The following is an 8,362-nucleotide window of genomic DNA, read 5'->3' on the forward strand; positions in this document are numbered from 1 at the left end:
TTTTCAATACAGTGACTCAGTATATTCCTTCCATCTTCTTTTAATACTTCTGGGATCATTTAACGTTCTGCCTAAAGCATCCTTGATTATAGCAACTCGAGTTTTGAATTTGTTCTTCAGTTCCTTGAGCTTAAGAAAATAGAAAGTTGTAAAAAAAAAAAAATAACAGAACACAGAAAGATTGATACCCTAGGTATAGTAAGCTGAGATGGACTGGTGTTGACCATTTTGAATCAGATAATAACTTTATCTAACATGCTTGAAATGACACATTGAAGAGGAACAGAGTGGCTTTCATCTTCATAATGAGCATTTCCAGCTCTATCCTGAAGTTCAATGCTGTCAGTGATAGGATACTATCCATACACATTCAAGTAAGTCACAAAGTATTCAAGTACATGCACCAAACATGAAAGTCAGAGAGGAAGAAATTGAGGGTTTCTACCAGCTTGTGCTTACAAGTTTCCAAGTTTGAGCGCTCAGCCTCAGTTGCTACGTGTGCTCTATTGTACATAAGGTTTTCAAAGATCTGTTATATTTCAGAAGTGGAATTCCAATCCTTCTTCATAGTCTGTCTTAATGTGGATGCTTAGCTTTTGAACAATATATAACAGGCAAGCATTTTAGTGAAAGAAGCAAATGAAAGACACTTCCCCTTACAGAGGTGAGCTTCAAGTCTTCTTCAGCAAACACTTCAAAGTCTTCTCAGTTTCAGCAAATGAGATTATGACAAATGCATAATGAAGGTTATTGGTGAATTTTCCATGCTTGATGCCACATTCTTCTTCACAAAGTTCAGCCTCTCAAATTATCTGCTTAGCATGTATATTAATTTAAAAAGGTATGAAGAAAGGATTGATCCCTGACACACTACTTTCTTGATTTTGACATCACGCAGTGTCCCCTTACTGTGTTTTGACAATAGTGCTTGGCCTAAGTATAGGTTTGCATGAGCACAATCAAGTGTTGGGATTCTCATTCTTCTCAATGAGTTCGAATCTACACAGTCAAATGTTTTTACATAGTTGATAAAACGCAAATAGTCATCCTTCTGGTATTCTTTGCTTTCAGCTAAAGTCTGTGTGATATCAGCAATGATACCTAGTGCCATGACCACTTCTAAACCTAGCTTGTATTTTTATGGGATTTCTCTATAGTTATACTATTTTAGCAATTTTTTTATAATCTTCAGCAAGATCTAGTTTACATGTAGTATTGATGATTTGTTAAATAACTTTCATGTACTATTTTAGCAATTTTTATAATCTTCAGCAAGATCTTGTTTACATGTAGTAGTAATGATTTGTTAAATAACTTTCACATTCTGTCAGATCACCTTTTTGGGAATGGGAATAAATATGGATCTCCTCCAGTCAGTCGACCAGTTATCCGTGTTCTAGAATTCTTGGCACAGTTTAGAAAGCAAATCCAGGACTGTATCTGTTCGTTAAAGTATCTCAATTGGTATTCCATCAATTTCTTTGGCCCTGTTTTTTGCCAATTCCTTCAGAGCAGCTTGAACTTTTTCTTTGCGTTGGCTCTTGATCATAAGCTACTTCCTGAAATGATTCTGTGCCAGCCAGTCCTTTCGGCACACTGACACAAATAGATGTGTACTATTCATGACAACAAGGAGACAGACACAGTCCAAGTGTCCACCCATTAAAGAATGGAGAGAGAAACTGAATTCCATTCACACAATGGAGTATTATGCAGCACTGAAAATCAATGAAGAATTTGTGAAACACAACAACATAGAAATGTCTAGAGGACATTGCGCTGAGTGAAATCCCTCAGTCACAAAAAGGACAAATACTGTCTAAGACCCCTATGATAAAAAGAGGGTGTTTATGGGGGAGGTGGTGGAGAGAGCAGGAGTAGAATGGATACACAATGAACTCTGTAAAGGAATAGAGGGAGAAAAGATCAACCCAAAATGATGGGAGGATCAGACCACAGGTGTATTACCATCAACAATAAGTGATCAGATGGACGGAGAAAGAGAGAAAAAAGAGTCTAAGGAAAGGTTTACCCGCTGACCAATCAACAACCTGTGTTATGCAGATGACACAACCTTAGTTGCCCAAACTTGAAACATTTGCTGCAGAGGGTCAAGGACTATAGTCTACAATATGAATTAAAGCTCAATATAAAGAAAATAGAGATACTCACCATTGAGGCCAATGGCAGCACTATAATAGTTGGGGGGGGCGATTGAGGTTGTTAACAGCTTTAGTTTGCTTGGTTCCACGATCAACACTCATGGTATCAGCAGTCAGAATAAAAAAAAAAAAAGCAAATTGCCTTAGGAAAAGCTGCTGTCCGGGAACTCTACAGAGTGCTAAAGAGAAATGATGTCAGTCTAGAGACTAAGGTATACCTGATCCAGGCCATAGTCTTTGCAATTACTTGCTATGCTTCAGACAGCTACACAATGACTAAGGATGAGAGGAGAATCAATGTCTTTGAATTGTGATGCTGGAGATTTGTGTTGAACATACCATAGACCAAGAGAACAAACAGGTCTGTACTGGAGAGGGTGAAGCAAGGCTGCACCCTGGAGGCAAAGGTTTTGAGGCTCTGTCTGACATACTTTGGGCATGTGGCCAGGAAGGACCAATCCTTGGAGAGGGATATCATGCTTAGAAGGGTGGAGGGACAGTGCAGAAGAGGAAGCCTCAGAATAAGACAGGTTGACCCAGTGACTAGAGCAATGGGATTAGGTCCGTCAGAGATGATGAGACTAGCTCAGGATAGGTTACTATGAGTTTCAGGTGATTCTGTGGCACATAGCAACAGCAACAAATGTCTTTCACCAAGCTCTCTTGGCATGAAACATGTGCTAGTTCCTCTAAATTTCAGCACTGAAGTGAAGTTGCTCTGTGTTTGTGTTCATCTTTTCAGGTAATAATGGAGGCCAAGAGGCTTATGGGTTTTTGAGGAGTCATCGTGTGTTTGTATCTCATAACCTTTGCTGTTGGGTGAGACACACTAGATGGCATGTGACTTAGCAGCTATAATCTAAGCTGCATTGGGCTTTGCTGTTCTGTGTATCCTTTAGCATTTACTGAATGCTTTAACGTGTACATTTACATTGTAAAATCAAGATTGCTGCTTGGTGGAATTTGAGTCAGTATTGTCCAACTTGGCAACCCCTCCACGTTTGTTGTCTTCCAGGGCTGTGCTGTTGCCGTCGTGGCTCCAGGGACACACAGCAGATTTATTCTTTCCATACCTTTTATTTTCTGATCCAGAAAGACCGAACTATTCGGGTATTTTAGTGTGAAATTAGATTCTTTTCATAAAATCTCTCCCTTTTCAAAGGAATGCAAGATTAAGGTGCGCACATCTGCGGCCTGTAAAAGGCCTTGAGGATACATCTTTTGAATAAAAAAAAAATTTCCTTTTTATTTGCTTTGATTAAAACAGCAGCATTCCCTGCTGCTGAGTAATTCACCAGAGTTTCATCTCACTCATCATTATAAATAAGCCAATCAAACACGCTTCACAATGAGCTTCTTTCAGAAGAACGTCAAGGCAGAAATGTCTCAACAAGGTTCCCCGCAGCCCTGTGGTGGTTATGCTTTCAAGATCACAGTGGTGAACTTTCTAACATTTCAGTTCTCAGCCATCTGGTCAAACAGCCTCCTGGGCCTGAATGCCTCCTTTCTGTGTTCATTGAACCCCCACCTCAACGCCTACCTTGATCTGTGGTGCGTCCAGCATCCATGGCATACAGTGGACTGTTGACATACATCCACGCCATCTTCACACAGTCATCCAGGGTGACCACGGCACATTAACTAAGCCTCTGTGATGAGGAAGTTCAAGAACATTTCCTTCCAAAGGGCAGAGGCAGAACAGTGAGTGGTGTGGGATGGTAAATGAAAAAGAATGTGGAAAAAATATCGAACAGCTAAAAAATTATATTGATGGTGGCAGTGTCACTGCTGATGACTGCTACGCTGATGCTGGTGATGGAGATGATGATGGTGATAGTAATAATGGCTGTGAGGATAATGAGGCTGCTGGGGGGGAGTTGGTGGTTGTTATAATGACATTGGTGATCATGAGGTTGAGGGTTGTGAGGATGATGTTGACAATGGTGATGACAGAGATTGACAATGGTGATAATAGTGGTGGTGGTGGTGATCATTGTGATGATAGTATTGGTGATGATTTTAATGTTGATGACAATACTTACAGTGAGGATGGTGGTGGTGAGAGTAGAGGTGGTGGTTGTCATTTATTGAGCATTGTTGTTGTTAAGTGTCATCAAGTTGAGTATGACTCATAGTATGACTGTATGCACTTTATTCATGGTCTGACCTGAGAGTTGGACAATGAATAAAGATGACAGGAAAAGAATGGATGCCTGTGATCTGTGCTGTTGGAGAAGAGCACTGAACATCCCATGGACGGCCAAGAGAACCAGCAGCTATGTCTTAGAAATGGTGCAGCCCAAATGCACTATGGAGGCAGGAATGATGAGGCTTCATCTCACATACTTTGGGCATGTTGCTAGAGGGGCTACTCCTTGGAGAGGGACATGATGCTGGGAAGGGTGGAGGGTCAGTGAAGGAGAGGAAGACCCTAAACCAGGTCGATTGACATGGTGACTGCCACAATGGGCTATTGTGTGTCAAGACGTGTGAGGATGGCGCAGGATAGAACAGATTTCAGATCTTTTGTTCATAGGGTTATTCTGAGTTGTACTCAACTTGATGGCACCTAACAACAACTGTCAAGGTGCTGAGCAAAACCGGATGTATGTAGAGTTAGAAAGTGCAGAGACAGACCACCCAGGGAAATGACTGATGGGGACAGAAATGACCAGACATGAAGATGACCAGACAGAAGATGACCAGGGCACTTGGTCTTCACTAACATTTCTTACAAAGGTGAGCTATCGGGCTGGGTGGAGGCTATCAGAATATCAACAACACATTTCAGGCACTCCAAGAAATGGCTGTAGCCCGTGATGGTACAAATAGTTAACATACGTGAATACTAATTGAACCATTGGAGATTTGAATACTACCCTACCTGTGACCTTTGGGTTAGCAGGATAACTCCTTATGGACTAGGCTGCCAATACACCCTGTTTATATAAATGCTGTCGGGCACCATCAGTTTGGAGGTGACCCTCCAGCAGAGTTTCAGAAGCAGTAAAAATCACAGGTGGGTGCTGCCCATGTTTCCCCCATGGAGCTGCTGGTGGATTCAAACCTTATACCTTTGGTTTGGCAGCACAATTCCTTACCTCTAAACCTCACTTTCAACAGGCAAGGTTGTGTCATCTGCATAACGTAGGTTATTCATGAGCCTTCTTCCAATCCTGACACCACATTCTTCTTTGTAGATTTAACTTCTTAATAATTTGCTCAGCATACAGATTAAATAGTTTTGGGGAAAGGATACAACCCTGATGCACTCCTTTCCTAATTTTACACCACATAATGTTCCCTTGCTCTGTTCACACGATAGCCTTTAGGTATAAGTATAGTTTTCACATGAGCCAGATTAGATAGTCCAGGATTCTCATTCTTCTAAGGTGAGCCTGATTCAGGCCATACTCATTTCAGTCATTTGCTGTGCATCTGAGAGCTGGACAGTGTATAAGGATGACAAAGGGACAGGTGATGGATGGCCAAAAGAACGAACAGGTATGTCTTGGAGAAGGCGTAGCCAGAGTGTTTCTTCAAAAAAACATGGTAAAGCTTCAGTTCACATACTTTGGTATATTGCTAGGAGAGGCTATTTCTTGGAAAGTAGCATTTCTTGGGCATCGTGCCTGGAAAGGTGGAGTTTCAGGGACAGTGAGAACGACCCTCAATCAATTAGACTGACAACGCGACTGCAGCAATGGGCTTGAAGGTGTTAGAAATTATACGGATGGCACAGGACGGGACAGGATTCAGGGCTGTTGTTCTTAGGGTAGCCCTGAGCTGCACTTGGCTCAGTCACACTTAACAATAACAAGAGAGCACCAGAGCACTCTGTGTGTCTTAACCGAACAGCCTTAAAAGTAAAGCCTTAACTTCATTTTAGTGTCTTGACATGAGTCTCGAATCCATGCTGGCTTTTAAAAGCTGCCTTTCTTAATAATAGTTCTCTTAACCTTGAAGCTTACCTGACCACACACCTTAAGGATGCTATTAATTTATTCTGAGGTCTGGCAAGCGTAGGACATCACAATGGCTTATCAGATTATCTTTTTCTTTATCATAAACAGACGGCAAGATGTGATAGAAGAATCTTGATCTACCATCTCCTTGATAATTCTTTGCAACAGACTCCCTGGAAATAGGCATGATTAGAAAAACAGTGTTGCTAAATAGGTTGCCAGAAAAACCTGTCCTGGGAACATGTGATAAGCTGGATGACTTGCACCTTTGACCATTCCTGGACTCCCTCTTACATGTTACTCACTCATCTCTGCCAAATTCTTGCTTCTAAATACCCTGATTTTCACTCCTCTGGCCCTCTCTCAGCCAATTTTGACTGTTACAACCTTTCATTTCCGTTCTGGCAGCATGAGGGACTGTTCCACTCCTCAGTATAGCAAAGTGATTCTTTTTTACTGTGTGACTATGGGTGTTTTCCATGTATAGCTCAGCTCTATGCCTCAGTAAACCTCTTATGCTTTTACTTAAGCAGATTCTGGGATGTTGTAGGACGGAGCCAGTTGGAGAAAGAGACTAATAGGAAACTGTTTTGGTTTTTACTCTGAGTGAACCAAGCATCTCCCCACTTACCGAGGTCTGTCTTAGCAGACCTGAGCCTGAGCAAGAAGGTCCTCCTTCCGACAAGACAACAAGGGTTGCCCTTGTGGAGTCATTATGTCCCAGGACACATTGCTTTCAGGGACAAAGGAGGCTTGGAACAGAGGTGGATCCGATGGATTGGGCACAGTGGTCCTTCAGAAGTGACTCCATTCAGGGAAGAACACCCAAGGCTCACACTGTCAAAGCTGCCTGCCTTCCCAGCTGTCTCTGAGCCATTTGGTCTGTTTTTCTTTTTACTGCTGGAAGACTCTCCTGTGAGATTTCAATAGCAAGTGTGACCATGATAAAGCTTTCCTATTCATGAGATCCTAATTTGAAAGCCTTCAAAATCTTATTGTAAAGCATAAAAAAACATGCACCTTTCAAATGACTCCATATGAAGAAAGAGTGTCTGATGCTGAGGTCTTTAGATTCAGTCTAATGGTAATGTTAGAAGGAAATGGCAAATGATATTGGGTGTTGGCAATGACCTTGATGGTGTTAGTTAAGTAATGAGAAGGGTTTCTGTCTCCCAATGGGGACGTTGGGGGGAAAAAAAGGTGAGTTCTAATATGTAAACCAGTATAAAATCATTACTATCTTGGGAGGGACTGGAGAGCATTATGCTGAGTGAACTCATTCGGTCCACAAGAACAAATACTATATAAAACCATTATTGTAGAATGAGTATGAGGATCTGGAAGGGGGGAAGGTGGAGGCAGAGGGGTGAGGATGTGTCAGGGTGGGAGCTTAATCATGGAGTCATAAAATTTGATGGGTGGGGGTGAGGGAAATGGGAAGGTTCTGGTGTGGAAAACAATGTACTTGAATTTTGTAAATAAACTAGTATAAAAATAATGTAAAATAGAATGCATATGCATGATTGTAGGAAATATAATGTAAATGAAAAATTGTATAAAACAAAGTATATCCATGGGGGAAAAAACACCCCAACATAATTTTTTAAAAAAACAAACCCTAGTTTTGTGGACTGAAGGTGTACCCCCAAAATATATGTTGTAAATGAAAACCTCTATGCACGGCTGTATTCGTTGTCATTATCGAATGGTACTGTAGTTGTGCGGATCTTCCAGCAGATTTTCAGAGGTGGTTAGCAGACTGTCCGCTCTTCTTCACGGCTCAGCTGGGGGATTCACATCACATGCAGTGCAGCTTCTTGCCACCAGGTCACCAGAGCTCCCTGACGGCTGCATAGAGCCCCAGTAAACCAATGGTTAAACACTCAGCTCTAACACAAGGCCGGCAGTTCAGATTTATCACCGGCTCAAGAAAACAAAGATTCTCACCACTGGGCCAATTGGCAGCATCATTATGGATGGGGACGAGATTGAGATAGTTAACAGTTTTAGTTTGCTTGGCTCCACAGTCAGCACTCTTGGTTAACAGCAGCCAGGAAATCAGGAGACAAATTGCATTGGAAAAGTCAGCTGTGAGGGACCTCTCAAGAATACTGAAGTGCAATGACATCAGGCTGGAGACTAAGGTGCGCCTGATCCAGGCTATAGTTTTTGCAATTACGTGCTATGCATCGTAGAGTTGGACAGTGAATAGGGATGATAGAAAGAGAATTGATG

This window comes from Elephantulus edwardii, unplaced genomic scaffold (assembly GCF_000299155.1).
Source record: "Elephantulus edwardii isolate Elephantulus edwardi_28Jun2011 unplaced genomic scaffold, EleEdw1.0 scaffold00317, whole genome shotgun sequence".
Lineage (NCBI taxonomy): Eukaryota > Metazoa > Chordata > Mammalia > Macroscelidea > Macroscelididae > Elephantulus > Elephantulus edwardii.